We start from the raw sequence: 16459 nt of genomic DNA, 5'->3' as shown, positions 1-16459 counted from the left end.
ATGTATCTGCATGTGTGCATAGGTTTTCTATATACAGCGAAGAAAAGTGGATCGTTAGGAAGGCATGTAACTAAGTTGTCTAGGAAGGGTAAACAATTGTTTTTTTTCCCTTTCCATCATAAACTGAATTCTTGGATGCAGGCTGTTGAGGTGACTGAGAAAGGAGTCTAATGTGTCTGGGCCATGAGGCCAAATGGAGAACACATCATCTACATATCTTAGCCAGATAGAAGGTTTGAGAGGGGCTGAGTCTATGGCTCATTTTCCAAAATCTTCCATATAAAAATTAGCAGGGAGGGGGGGGAACCCATGGCAGTTCCCTCTATCTGCTTGTAGATTTTGTTCTTCCAAGAAAAATAACCAGAACTGATGGCAAAAGAAAAGAGATCTAAGATGTCTGAAAGAAAAACGTTTTCTAAGAGTGTTAAGGTATCAATTAAGGGATTATTGGTAAACAATGAGATGTCAAAGCTTACCAATATGTCTGTGTTATTTAAGGTTAGATTTTCTATTAGGGTTTTAAAATGGGTAAAGTTTTTTATATAGAAGTTGGAAAAGTCCAGTGAGGGGTAGTCAGAGAGTTGGCCAGCTGTTTTGACAGTTTGTAGCAAGGTGAGTTAGTGGCATCTACTATAGGTCTTAGTGGGGAATTGGGTTTGTGGATTTTTGGTAAACTGTATATTTGGGTGGGGACGGGAACAGAAAGGTTTGAGTTTTTTCGTAATGTCAGGAAGCCAGGAAGATACCTTTTTAAGAAAGTTTTTTTAATTTTTTAACCTGTGTTTTTGTGGGGTCGTGTTCTAGTGCAATGTAGGTAGAGCGATCTCGGAGGATAATCTCCATTTTTCGATTGTATTCCATGGCATTACCCTTATCCGCTCTGGTGATGACGATACTTTTTTCTTTCTGTAATTTCATGAGAGCAGTGAATTGGCCGGACAATAAATTACTGTTTCGAGGCGAAGACTGGGCGAGGCTTCAAGCATGATGATATTTGCTACCTCTGGAGGTAAGCGACAGATCCCGCATTTGATATTAAACATTACATCAAGCACCAGCACTTTTTTCGGTGCAAACCTCGAAAACGTGGCCAAGGCTTAGGGCACTGACAGCATCATCGTTGAGCCTTTTGGATGAAAGATTAACTACTATCTGGAGCAGTTGAATTTGCGGTTGCAGTTTGGATTTACACAGATTGTTATACTTTTTGATATGTTTATTTTTTATTTTTGAAATTCTTTCTGTGCAGAAGCTTCTGAAATGCCAGAGAGAATGGACCAAAGCTCAGGGTTAAGTACAGCAAAGAGCTCTGATTGTAAAGAGCCAATGGCGGCATTAGTCTTGGGAGAGGGTGGCAAGAGTAGAGGCGATTTGTTCCCATAGTAGTGCAAAGCTGGCACGGTTATATATGCAGAGGGCTTTTTTGGAATGAAAGCTGATCTTTAGTTTAACGCAGTTGGGTATCACTCTTGTATCCCAACATCTTTTTAAGTTTTAGTTCCCCCCCCCCTCCATTCCACAATCTTCTCTTTAGAAAGTGTTTAGAAATGCCATCACCATACCCTACATCCATGGTACATCAGAAAAAATAGCCAAGAGTTTAAAAAAGTACAACCTGCACACAGCATTTAAGCCCCACTGCAAACTTGCTATCCTTATCCGGTCTACAAAAAGATCAGCTCCCTCCTCTCTCAGTGCCTGGAGTTTATAAAGTACCCTGTTCCTGCAAGCTGACATACTTTGGACAGACAAGCAGATCAGCAGCCTGGAGGAACACAAGTCATACATCTGGAACCATGACTATGGTCAGTCAGGCATGGCTGACCATGTCTTGGATATAACCCACAGGATCTCATGGGAAAAACCACCATGCTCCACCACAGCAAATTCAAAAAAGAGAGGCTATTTTTAGAATTAGCAACAGCAGCTCTAAGATATCAACCAAATCTTAATAAATGCGGTTGCATTAAGCTTCCTAAGATTTGGAAAACACTTATCATCAGAGATCCCACCCTTACATTCCAGGCCACCTACAACCACCCTTAGATGGCGCTCCACCTAGATAGGACTTTAGTGTCACCCACGTGGTTGGGCTTAGTATTGTGTGGTATTTGTGTATATGTTACATTACTTTTTTTGTAATCCCCGAAGATGTCTCAGTGACTGAGACGAAATATAGGAAGTATTAAATTCTGTTTTAATCCTTTCTGAATGCTGTATACAATCCATTAAGCCTCCAATCCATTAAGTCCTCACAGCACTTAAGCCTCTACACACTGAAATTTCAAGTTCCAATGTACCATCATGCCAAAATCTTTTATCCCCTCTGCCTCCTCTAAAACATCCCCACCAATCCTATAGTCTGCAGCTCATCTTTGTTTCCCAAATTTTAAAAGATTACACTTTGCTACATTAAACTGATATTCCCACACACTTGCCAATTCAGGCAGTCTATTTAGGTTCTCTTGCTGTTCTTTGCAGATGATGCAAAGAAAATATCATTTATATAATAAATATCATTTACATACAAATTAAACAACAATAGCACCAAAACAGGCCCCTGGGGCATGCCACTAGTGTAGGGTTCCCATTTGTCCTGTTTTTTATAAAAATATCCAGAGTTAATTCCGAAAGTCCTGCTTTTTTAAGTATCCTTCAGGAAAAAATGGATAAACGGATTTTGTCTCGTTTTTAGTACCCATTTCTATTACAATGTTGATGATAATAAATTTTATTTATTTATTATTTATAATAATAATCATTAGTATTATAAATAATATAACTAACTAATAATAATTAACAGTAACTAAGGCCAATGTTCTTTTTTCCCATGCTTCTGTTATAACAGTATCTTACTTGATCAATACTATGCGTGTTATAACTTTTATCATTTTCTACTCCTATAATTCCAAAACGTAAGTGCAGTATTAATGATAATATTAGAAGAGAATTTCCTTTCATTAAAGGTGTAGATGAAAATGTGGAATGTACTTTATGTAACTGTAAATTTTGCATTTCGCATGGTGGTCAGTGAGACGTAGTCAACCACGTGAAAACAAAAATCATAAAGCTGCTGTTCAAAGTAAGGCTTCCAACTGCAGTATATAAGTAATTTTTTAATTGTGAAAACCAAGAGTAAAAGGGAAAAAGAGTTATCATTGACAGCACAGGAAGAAACCTTCGCATATCACACAGCAGTGCATAATCGCAGCTTTAACTCCATGGACTGCAGCAACAACCATCATCAAAAAAAATTTTCAACAATAAATTCATGTATTCGCAAACAAAGTGCAAGGCAATAATAACCAATGTTATTGCACCATTAGCAACAAAGCAGATTGAGGAAGAGCTAAAAGAAGTTCGTTTTATATCAGTACTAATCGATTCATCAAACCACTTTGACATGAAATTAGTGCCTCTGGATATTAGATACTATCATCCAGAAAAAGGTGTGAAGGTGAATGTGTTGGAGTTAGTTAATTTAGGTGGTGAAACTTCGGAACTTTTATTTTCTTATGTGTTGGAAGTGTTACAGAAGTTAGATCTCCTGAAAAAGGTTATTACTATATTAGCAGATAATACAAATACAGACTTTGGTGGAAAGAAGAGAAACGGAAAGAATAATCTGCACTTCAAAATGCAAGAAAATACTGTGAACAACTGAGCTGGAATTGGTTGTCCTGCACATGTGATACATAATGCTGTACAGAGTGCTTCAGACTGCTTCCTATCAATCTTCAGTTAATAATTAAAACAAGATTGACCAACATTTCCACATATATTGTGTATGAGTTGAGGAACTTAAATCATTTTGTGAATTCACAAACACAGAGTATAAAACTGTTTTAGTTAGCAGCAAGACAAGATGGCTCTCTCTCTCTTTTGACTGCAATCCAGAGGGTTATTGACATGTTCCCTTCATTGAAGTCATATTTTTTTTCTATTGACAAATGTCCTATCAGTCTCAAAAATTTCTTTGAAAATCCACTTTCAATTACACTCCTGCATTTCCTTGCCAGCCAGTTAAAAACCTTTTATGATACCATTAAATGTATTGAAAAGCAAGATATTACAGTAATTGAAGTGAAGGATGAAATAAACAAACTGGTGGAAAGGTTAAATTGTAAGAAGGCAGAAAAGTTTCTTACAACTACTGTGAGAAAACAGTTGCAAGAATTAGGAAAAGAAGGACACATAACAGTTCTTAATTTTTAACATGTCCCTTTTTTTTATAAAATGTCTCAGATTTTAGTAAAACATTATGTGAACCCTACATTAGTGGCTTACCTCTTCTGGGGTATCATTTCCCCATACACAACCTGCTGATACCTATCAGACAGCCAAACTCCAATCCAACACACTGATCCCAATCCCATCTGTTCCAATTTAACTACTAATTTTTATACTGCTGCTTATACTACACTTTGGCTACTCTTATTAAGTGTCTCCTTCCTTGCTTGCCCTTTGAACTTCTCATGTAACTAATTATCTCCACTCATCTTGTGCCACCTCTGCAATGCCTTTTACTTCCTAATTGCATGCTTTACTGCTTCAGTCATCCATTATACACCTAATTTATTTAATCTCCTGACATTTGGAATACACTCAGTCATTTGCCTCTGCCAGATACTTCCTGAAGAGAGACCAAGCAGCACTGATTTCCTTTCTATCCAATTCCTCATTTTCATGATATCGCTACAAGCTGACTTCCTGAGCTTGCCATAATCACTCTGAACATGTAACCCTTTCTCACAAAAGTCCTGATATGGTTGCCCAACACCCAACTGATCACTTCATGATCACTTTAACCAACTGGAGGAAGATGATGTGACAATTCATTTACAACAATATATTCTGATGAGATAATCAAATCCAAGACCCTCAAATCCATGTGGACTCTGTTATGTACCGTTTAAGGTAGTTATTCCTTAAAAATTCAAGAAATTCATTCTCTTTGGTTCCTGATGATGATGATTCATTCCAGTCTATATTACTATAATTGAAATCACCCATAATGATCACACTTTTGTTATTTGTCTAAACATTTCCTTCTCACTGCCTTCTACATTACCAGCACTATAACAACAGCCTACTAAACATTTCATCTACCCACCTCTACTTCACACCATACTGCCTCAAAACCACTGTCAGTATTTCCTCCTTGCATCTCTATTGCAGATGAGCACAACTCCTCTGCCATTATCAATAACACTCCTCCTACTTTTTTGCTTTGTCTATCTTCACAAAAGTCTATATATCCCTGAATCTCTATTCCTGTCCAAATGTCATCCTTGTTCAACCATGTGTCACTTATATTAATAATTTTTGGGCAAATGAACTCCATCCATGCTACAATTTCATCCCCCTTATTTGTAAACATACACACTAGCTTATTTGTTTCTATAACATGTCAAACTGATCCCACTTCTCAGATATGACTCCTACCTACACCCACATCTATTCCTATCATAACTGATATTATATCCCTCCCCAGACTTAAACGTCATCCCCCACATCCTTGAGTATCTTAATTCTTTTGTGCACACTCACATATCTACTCTTGAAACCATCATCATCTACACTTTTCATGTAGTGTCTCCCTGTTTACCCTGACTTCAGCCATTTCCCTGTCATACTCCGTGTTCTTTCTCTCTCATTTTTTCACTTGTGCCACTCACCTCTCCATTCACAAACTTGTCTACCTTACTCTCCTGCTCTTCACAACACCTCTAACTTCCAAGGTTTTGCTTTGGTATTTGGCTGATTCAGTGTGTTTTACAATTATTTGGCTTCGGCCAAATCAGTAGAAAGATTTGGTATTCTGCCAACTGAACAGAAAAATTCATGTTATACAAGTCGTAACAAGCACAACCAATCAGGTAAAGCCTCCTCTTATTTTCATGACTGCACACAAAGGCTTGTCGGTTGCAATAGGTACTTTCTTTGGTGTTTTTATTTTAGTCTATATTATGCAGTCTAAAAAAGTTCTTAATATTATGAAATATTAAAATTTGCCTTAAAATATTGAAATATAGTATAGTTTTGGTCATGAATAATAAAAAAAGAACAACCCCAAGTATGGTTTCTGCCAATCCAGATTCATGGCTGGTATCTTAGCTTACATCCGTCACCATTGGACACATGCCATGGAGATGTTCAGAGAAATGTGTATTGTAGTCCTTGACATTTCCAGGGCTTTCAATCACGTTTGGCATCAAAGCCTACTTTGCAAACTGCCTGGCACCCTCTGTAACAGGATAGTCAGTTTTCTCTCTGGTCATTCACTGCATGTTATGGTGGACAGCACACTCTCTTCAAGCACCAATGCATAAGTGCCTCAGGGCCCCCATTCTTTCACCTACCCTCATACACATAAATGACCTACTCTCAATCACTACAAAAGCTTTGCTAACAATAGTACTCTTTATTCCTCCTACTACTGCTGTGACAAGCCACGTATTTTCCAGACATCAAGATCACCTGCAACCAGTGCCTTAAACACCAATTTCCATACCATCCTTCAGCAGGCAAGGATAACCTAGTCACCTTCAATGTTGCCAAAACACAGTCCTGCCTTTTCTCTCACAAAAGGGATCTCAGCTTGCCTTTCCTTATTTTCTGTAATATGAATATAACCAGACAGGATAAACTCACTCTCTCCTTGGATTCACATTTACCTCTAACCTCTCTCAAAGCACAAATACATCACATTAATAGCTTCCTCAGCTTCTAAAAAACTAGTTACTCTTTTCCCACTCAAGAAGCTATTTTACATCCATCCAGTTACTAATCCTATATAAATACCAAATCTGCCCATTCCTAGAACACTGTTTGCACATTTGGGGTGGTGCACCAAAACCTTCTTAAAAAATTCTTGATGTTGCCCACAGGAGAGCAATTCAGATCATAGATAACCATTCCCTTCAACCTCCATCTCACATATATAATGTTTCAGAACTTTATCTCTTCTACAAGTATGTCCATGGTCACTGCTCCAATGAATTGGCAAACATCATTCTTCCACTTGCTGTTAGGCCGGTTTAAACAAGCGCAGCAGCTGTCCAACATTTCTTTACAGTACAACTGCAAATTCTTTGTACTTAGTTACTTCTTCTCTTCCTCATTTATTCCATCTACCTCTGGAACAGCCTTTCTTATGATGTCTTTCCCAATAATTTCAACCTACAGCTCCTTAAGAAGAATATCAATCGATTTCTTCTTTCTCTACCCTTATCTGCACCTCACACATAGAACTAATGTACTATAGATTCCTATACCTCTCAGGTGTGGGATAAATATTAAAAAAAAAAAAGAAAAAGACAGAATATTTAGTGGGATGTTGCTACAGACCAAGCAGCACAGAGGGTGGGGAAAAGGTGATGTTTAGACAGTTGAGTTTGGAAAGTGCAAGAAGATTGATTGTTATGGGAAATTTTAACTACAGCAGCAGAAATTGGGGGGAGGAAGATGCATGTAGCAATAAGGGAATGGAATTTCTAGAATCCTTGAGGGACAAGTGTCTTAGGCAACATGTAATAGAAGGAACAAGAGGTTCAAGAGTTTTGTATTTGGTCATAGCATCAGAAGAGTTGATAATAACTGAGATCACATCTCTCCCACCAGTTGGAGAGAGTGATCATGTGATTTTGACTTGGAAAATGAATAGACATGCAGGTGTATCAAAGAAAAGGGGACATATGTGGAATTATAAGGCAGGTGATTATAATAGTCTTAGGTATCAACTAGGGGCAGTTCCATGGAGGGCAGAATTGGAAGACCAGGATATCATTAGTGCATGGGAAATTGTGCAGGAATATTTGTTAGTAGCAATAGTAAGCTGTATTCCACGAGTGAAGAAGAAAACACAATTTGGTGTAAAATGGATGACAAACAACATCAAACAGGAACTGCATGTAAAAAAGAGGCTATGGAAGAGATTATAAGGAGACAGGTGGAGAGAAGATGCATGAAGATTAGAAGACACTGGCCAGGAGAGTGACTAGTATGGTAAGGAAGGCAAAACTGGAATATGAGAAAAGATTGGCCCTAAGATCCAAAGAAAATCCTAGGGATGTGGCCAGTAAAAGCAGAAATAATCGTGAAAGAATGACATTGTGGTATAAAAATGAGAATAAAGTGACTGATGCAGAGGACATAGTGGAGTTGTTCAATGAACACTTTATTGGATTATTTCATTCTGGAGAAGTAAGTTTTAATACTAGAGGGATAGGGCTGGTTCGAGGTTTAGAGGTACAGGAGGAGAGTGTGTTTCAGATACTTAGTACTCTGGATGTCAGTAAAGCTGTGGGACTGGATGGTATTTCACCACGAGTTTTGAGAGAACGTGCTAAAGAACTGACAGCTCCGTTGACCTGGCTTTTCAATGAAAGTCTGGCTATGGGAATGGTACCCAAAGAATGGAAGGAAGATAAGGTGCCATTACATAGGGTGGTAGCAGACTGGAAGTGTCTAATTAAATTATAGGCCAGTTTGTGTGTTATCAGTAGTTGTTAAGATCTCTTGGAGAAATTAGTGAGGGACCACATACAGCATTGGGTAGATGAAGTTAATGTTATTTATGAGAGTCAACATGAATTTGTTAAGAGGGCATTCTTGCATTAGTAATATGGTTGCCTTTTATAATAAAGTGACAAGAGCAGTTGATGAGGGAGAGGCATATACTGCCATTTTTTTGGATTTTGCGAAGGAATTTGACAGGGTGCCACATGATAAGCTGATATTTAAGTTGCAGCACATGGGTTTGGATGTCAGGTTGGTCAACTGGATTCAGGATTGGCTGTCCGATAGGTGTCAGAGAGTTGTGTATGGTGTGGTAGTTTCAAGGAGGCAGAGGGTTATGAGTGGGATCCCACAGGGCTCAGTACTGGGACCTATATTGTTTAACCTTCATATCAATGACATTGTCAGTAGATTGCACGGTGATATTCAGTTGTTTGCAGATGATGGGAAGGTTTATTAGTAATAGTGCAGATGTGGTAGCCTTGCAAGAGGATTTGAATAAGCTAGACAGATGGGCAAATGAATGGGGGATGTTGGTTTAATGTAGCAAAAGGTAAGGTCTTGAGGTTTTGAGACACATCGATGGGACGCTGCACACTCTGTGGGAGGAGCTATACTGAAGGAAGTAGGGGAGACAAGAGATCTGGGATTGATGATTGATAGAAACCTGAAATTTAGGGGGCATATTACAAAGGTGGCGAAGGTAACACAGAGAATTGCAGCAATAATGAGAATGACACTGACCTGCAGAGATAAAAGAGTTATCATTCCGTTGTATAAGACTCTGATCAGACCACACTTAGACTATTGTTCCCAAATTTGGTCCTTCAGGATTTGAAGGGGATAAATTAACTGTGGAAAGGATACAAAGGTGGATAACAAAGATGGTTTCAGGACTGTACAATGTTAGTTATGAGGATCGGCTGAGGGAATGTGCACTGCAGAGTTTGGCGCATAGAAGAAGGAGAGGTGATATGATTGAGACTTTTAAACTGTTGAGAGGTAGTTACAGGGTTGACACTGGGAAGTTCTTTCGCTTGGTTGAATAGTGGGAAGGAGTGATGACAAGGAGCCTACCCTGGAAGTTACGAAAGGAAACTGTGAGCAAGAGGGGTGAGGAGTGGTTTCTTTGCATGGAGGGTGGTTGAACCATGGAATGCATTGCCTGATTGAGTGGTGAGAGTGAGAATGGTCAATAAGTTTAAGAAGTGGTATGATAGACTTTGTGTTTCCTAGGAGGGACCTCCCAAAATGAGTCTTGATAGACTTTGTGTTTCTTAGGGAGGACCTCCCTGCAATGAGTCTTTTACTCCATGGAGGCCTGAATAATAATAATAATAATAATAAATGCTCATTTCAAATTTGGAAAATTTGAAATGTGCTGACAAAAAAAATCTGGGTGATACAGATAAAAGGAAATACACTGCTCTCATTAAGCATATAAAAATGTAAGCATAGTAATGAATTTGTAAAACAAAACATTGAAACTGAAATACGAAACCACAAAATCTAAAACTAAATAATCAAAAAAAAAAAAAAAAAATATATATATATATATAGGATGTAGATGACAAATATGTAAAATCTTTGCATTGCACTACATAGACTGAAATGATTTCACTGGATAGTGGGCGATACTTAACTGTTCAGAAAAGAAAGAAAGATATCCATGGCTAATGAGTAAAAGCTAAATTCATCATAAGTGAACTCTTGGCAAGTGTATAATAACATACACTAATGTACAGAACTGAGAGGCTTACATTTTTCATAGGTCAGAAATGAAAATAGAGAATATTATGAATCCATCCATCTTTTCTAGCTAGATCTTTTGTAGCCATCTTTTACAGTCAAATATAGAAAGAAACTTAAGAAGAAAAAATTTACCAGAGAGCTCTTATGAGAACATACTCTTTTCACAAGCTTTCAATATTCCACTAATACCAAATCCAAGTCTCTCAGTTCTGTACCATAATATTTGACAGTTATTAGATTTAGCAAAAACAAAACAAAAAAAAAAAAATTCAGAAATTCAGACTTCATTTTGGCAATATAAATTAAACAGAAATAGAATATATTAAAAATCTTCGCTTACTTCATAGCTATAAATAGATGGAAGCATGGAAAGTTTTGAATAAAGTCCAGAGACTTTATGACAATACAATCCTCAGTACTAGAGATGCATTAACTTGAACTACTAAAGAAACTTTCCAAGTTTATATATATATATATATATATATATATATAGGTTTCTCCCTGACCTGTGAAAAGAACAGTTCAAAACATCTGTCATTGCCACTGTCGGTGCCAGGCTATTTTCCACCCTAGGCAAAGTTTACAAGTGCACCCCTTATTTCACAAGTTGGATATTTTTTAAAATGAAAATTTAAATATAAAAAATAAAAATTATTTTGGCATGCTTTATTAATAATATACAAAGTAATATACAATATGTATAATATATGAAAATCAAAATTTTGAAAGTTTTGCACCCCTTCATGGCTTGCACCCTAGGTAGTTGCCTAGTTTGCCTAAATGGTAATGCCAGCCCTGGTCATAGCCAGTGAAACCTTCATCAAAAGGTTTACCTAGAAAACACCTGTGTCTTTCAGGTAGTGCAAGCTAAGTTATCTCCAAGGCCAAGGATTCTATCATAAGCTCTCTAGTCAATTTTTGGAAACTTCTTTCAAAGTTTCTATATACAGTGCTTGGAAAGAAGTCAATGGACACCATAGTGTGAGGAACAAACAGACAAGGCGCCCAAGTTAATAAAATGTAGAACCTACTTTCACTGCGATGACTGCAGCAGTCCTGCAGGGCACATTTTCCAAAAATTTATGATATCGATGAATGGGAATTTTGGACCATTCTACCTGCAGATATGGAATGAGGATGTGGACTGTTGTGGGGCAGATGTCTCCTCACCTGGCACTCCTATTCATTCCAAAGATGTTCAATATCAGGATTGGGGCTACCAGGTTATTTAATGAAAGTCTTGCAGTTAGTAGGGTTCCTAAGGAGTGGAAAAAAGGCAAAATAGTACCACTCCATAAGCATGGTTATAGGACAGAAGTTTCCATTTATAGACTGTTCTGTATATCAATAATTGTGGTCAAAGTGTTGCAGAAATTGTTAGTTATGGAATAGAGGATTGGGTTGATAGACATAAGATTCTCTATGGCGGTCATCATGAGTTTGAGAATGGTAGGTTTTTTTTAGCAATATGTGTACATTTTATGATAAGATGACAAAAGCACTGCATAAAGGAGATTCATATACAGTGGTTTTCTTGGACTTTACAAAAAAGTTTGATAGATTACCACATGATAAGTTGATGTATAAGCTGTAGAAGGAAATGGATAACAGATTGATTAGAATGGATTGCAGATTGACTTTCTGAAAGATGGAGCAGTATCTCAGAAAGGAAGGTAACCAGTGGCATGCCTCAGGACATAAGATTCTCTATCTGTTGTTTGGCCTCTAATGTTTAACTGTTTTATATGTATATATATATATTTATCCCATACAAGAGATGTACAAGAACCTATAGCACATCAGTATTGTGTGTGTGAGGTATAAATGAGGGTTGAGAAAGAGGAAACCCATTGACATTATTCTTCTTAAAGAGCTGTAGGTTGAAATTCTTGGGAAACACATCATGGGAAAGGATATTCCAGAGGACAGAGATAAATGGAATAAATGAGGAAGAGGAGAAGCAGGTTTGAAGAGTCTGCAGTTATACTGTAAAGGAATGGTGGACTGCAGCTGGTCTTGTTTTAATGGGCCTAACAGAGGTGGAGGAATGATGTTTGCCAATTCACTTGAAGTACCATGAAAGTACCTACAGAAGAGACATAGAGATGAAACATTGCATTTGTGAGATAGGCTGAAGTCAGCCTGCATTTTTTTGAAGTTGCAGGCAGGCTGCATTTTGATGGCATTGAAGGGGACTAGGTTATCCTTGCCCCATTGAAGAATGGTATGGAGATGAGTGTTTAAGGAACTGGTTGCAGATAATCTTGATATAAGGGATGTCCAGGAACTACATGGTCTGTCAAAAGGAGTAGGATGAGTGGAGAATGCCATCATCAACAAAGCTATGGATAGGATTTGTAGAGATTGGGAGCAGATCATTTATGTATAAGAGAAAGAGGGCAGTTGAGAGAAGGGAGTCCTGAAGTACTCCTGCATTGCTGGCAAAGCTCAAAGAGAGAGTGCTATCCACCATGATATGCAGTGAACGACCAGAGAGAAAGATGGCTATCCAGTTATAGAGGGTGGCAGGTACACTGAAGGAAGGAAGTTTGCAAAGTAGGCCTTGATACCAAACATGATCAAAAGCCTTTGTTAATAATAACATTAACAATTTGTTTAATGGTATTTCATGTGGATTGACTGGGGATCTTCAAATGTTTGCTAATGATGCAAAGTTACCTAGAATTATCAGGAGTGTTGCTAATGCAGGAGTGTTGCATACAATTCTGTACAGAAAAATTTGAATAGACTTTTAGTTTGGACAGATGAGTGGGGGAGTTATAGTTTTATTATTAATAAATGCAAGGTGTTACACTTTGGAACGCACAGGTATAAGGCTACGTACTGTATTGGTGGAGCCATACTTCAGGAAGTGGATGAGATTTAGGATCTTGGAGTGATGGTAGACAGTGGACTGAAGTTCCGAGTGCATATCACATGTTGCAAAGACTGCAAATCATATTGCTGATATGATAAAAGTATGTTGACTTGTAGGGATAAGCAGGTGGTGGGAACTATATAAGGCATTGGTCAGACCACTTATGGACTATTATGCTCAAATATGATTGCTTAGTTTTCACTGTGATGTGAAATCACTAGAGAAGGCTCAAAGACACATGACCAAAATGATATCGGGACCCTAAAGTGTTGGTTATGCAGAGCAGATGAGGGAAAGTGGATTAGAGAGTTTGGTGGTTAGGAGGAAAAGAATAGATATGAGAGAGAGCTGAAAGTTAGTTAAAATATTCTATCAGATTATTGCAGAAGGAATTATAACCATCCCTGGAAGTTGTATAAAGATGTGGTGAAGAAGGGTGTACGGAATGGATTTTTTACATGGAGAGTTGCTGATGAGTGGAATGAATTGCTGGAGTGCATTGTGAATGCAAGGAGCATATTTTGGTAATTTCCATGAAGTCAACTCATCGTGGTATGCTCACTCAACCAGCAACACATCTATCATAATGAGCTTTGAAGTTATTTATACTACTCACAATGCACTGTGGCAATGTATTCCACTCTGTAACAACTTTCCAAGCAAAAAATCTGCTCCTCCATGATAGCTATCATAGAGAATCTTATGTCCATCATCCCAAACCTGTATTCTATTTCTAACCAATTTCTACAACTTGACCACAACTACTGATATACAGACCAGTCTATAATTGGAAACTCCTCTGCTAGAATTATGCTTGTAGAGAGGTATTATTTTGCCTTCTTTCCACTCGTTCAAGACTTCATTAAATAACCAGGTCAAGGGAATATTAACTCTTTTACACAATCTTGAAAAATGAGTGATAATATGTCATATATTCCCACAGCCTTACGATAGACATGTTGCTGGTGTTTTCAACACATCTTTGCACAATTTTCAGGGATGGCCTCTCATTCTTCCCATCTTAACACTCACTGATTTTTTTTATAATTCCTTCTGTATTAATCCAGTAGTATCCCTTAACTAACTTGAAGGTCTCTATCATATATCCTCTTTTCCTCCTATCCACCAATATCTATAATCCACATTTTCTCAAACACTGTTCGTAACCAACATTCGAGAATCCTGATATCACTTCGGTTATTTGTCTTTGGACCCTCTCTAGTGTTTCAACATCACAATGAAAACTAGTTGACCAAATATGAGCACAATAGACCATATGTGTTCTGATCAATGCCTTATATAGTCACACCACCACTTGCTTATCCCTACATGTCAATGTACTTTTTATCATAGCAGCAATACAATTTGCAGTCTTTGCAACATTCGTAACGTGCACTCTGAATTTCAGTCCACTGTCTACCATCACTCCAAGATCCCAAATCTCGTCCACTTCCTGAAGTATAGCTCCACCGATACAGTATGTAGCCTTATACTTCTGTATCCCAAAGGTGATACCTTATATTTATTAATATTGAAACTGCAACCCTATTCATTTGTCCAAGCTAAAAGTCTGTTCAAATCTTCCTGTAGAGAATTAACATCAGTACTACTCCTGATAATTCTACCTAACTTTGCATCACTGGTAAACATTTGAAGATCCCCAGTCAATCCATATGAAATATGATTAATTCCGAATCGGTATGTAAATGTCACTGGTAATAAAGTTGTTGGTATGCTTTAACAGTGCGTACCATCTCAAATAAAAAGCACCACTCATCATAATGAAAACCAAGTGACCAAATCTGTGCATAACAATCTATATGAGGATTGATTTTTATTTCTATTTCAGAACTTTTTTATTTCTACATGCCAAGGTTCTCTGCATCTTTGCCATTATCTGATGTGATGACTTCACAACTTGTGCAATGTGCCCCCCCCCCCTGAACTTCGGGTATTTTTCCACATTAGACATAGATCTATCATCTCATTCAAAATTTCCCAAGTGCATACTATGCATCCCATCATTTCTTACCAAATTTCAGAACCATACACTTTGCAATAGCAAACTGATAGTTCCACTCTGATCACTTCTTCAATTTATTTAAGTCCTCCTGTAAGGCAAGAACATCTGCTTGAGTCCTCATCATTCTCCCCAATTTTGCATCTGCAAATAGTTGCATATCTCCAGTTAAACCTGTCCCAATAGCATTAATATACAAGTCAAACAACAATGGCCCCAAAATAGATACCTTATGGTACACCATTAGTGACTTTCCTCTTTTAGGATGCTGCACACCTTTCCCCATTCACCATTTGCCGATACCTGACAGCCACTTTGACAGCTATCCAACTCACTAATTAATCTAGTATTCAATTCCACCTGTTCCAAGTTACAAATTTGTTTATTATGGATTTATGGCTAAAGCTATGAGACCTTGTGCATATTCTTCAGGTCAGTTTCAAGGAAGGATAAATCCAAGTTTCCATGTGGAAAACAGTGCCACTCCCATATGACACTTTCTGTACGGCAATCTATAAAAAGCTTGTGCAAAATCTAAGTATATCACTGTATATGCATCTCCTTTTTCCAATGCATTCATCATCTTGTTATAGTACATAATTCATCCATTTGCGAGAAAAATGATATAACTAAAAAAATCTCACTTTTGAGTTATCTGCAGAAATTGAAAGGGAACTTTTAGTTCTATTTACTGAAAGAATGGCATAAGTCCCTTTACACAAATACAATCGTTTCCCAATAGTAAATAGTAATTTTTAAAAGAGTATTGAGCAATTATAATATAATTATTGATTTTAACACTTTCAAACTTGAGTCCTTTTGTTTTTTGCATTATGTTGTTCTTCTCACAAATGAGTGATAGGTAAACCATTACCTCTCTTTAACAAGCCAATGCTAACAATTACCAAGAACACTGCTGTTCTGTATCTTACCTCTTACCAACCTCTGCAACACCTTAACTACAACTCCAGATTAGTCTATAATTTGTAGCCTCAATCTTATCACCCCCCCCCTTTTGTGAAGCTGAACACTTTTACTTTCTTTCCACTCCTCTGAGACTTATACTGTTGTTAGACTCTCTCTTGTAAAAGGATGTGACAAGGCTGACAGTAATTTCCTGAATCATTCTCTACAGATAAGTGATATATCGTGTGTGTTTGTATGTATATCTATGCACACACACACACACATATATATATCAGAAACAAAATTAATATCAAAACTGAAGATGAGTAAATTATTACCACAAAATTTATGAATTTATATGATTTATATGACTCCCTCGGAAT

General features: G+C 37.4%; 1 protein-coding gene across 1 annotated transcript in view; it reads right to left on the bottom strand.

Annotated features, from left to right (window-relative positions):
- The window catches only part of LOC150102411 (uncharacterized), a 415154-nt gene that overhangs the window by 69011 nt on the left and 329684 nt on the right, over positions 1-16459 (bottom strand). The gene's annotated exons all lie outside the window — the stretch shown is intronic.

This window comes from Typopeltis vanoorti, chromosome 10 (genome assembly GCF_054136105.1).
Source record: "Typopeltis vanoorti isolate ZY-2024b chromosome 10, IOZ_Tvanoo_1.0, whole genome shotgun sequence".
NCBI lineage: Eukaryota > Metazoa > Arthropoda > Arachnida > Uropygi > Thelyphonidae > Typopeltis > Typopeltis vanoorti.
The sequence above is the reverse complement of the archived record's forward strand: the minus strand, read 5'-3'. Positions and strand labels throughout refer to the sequence as shown.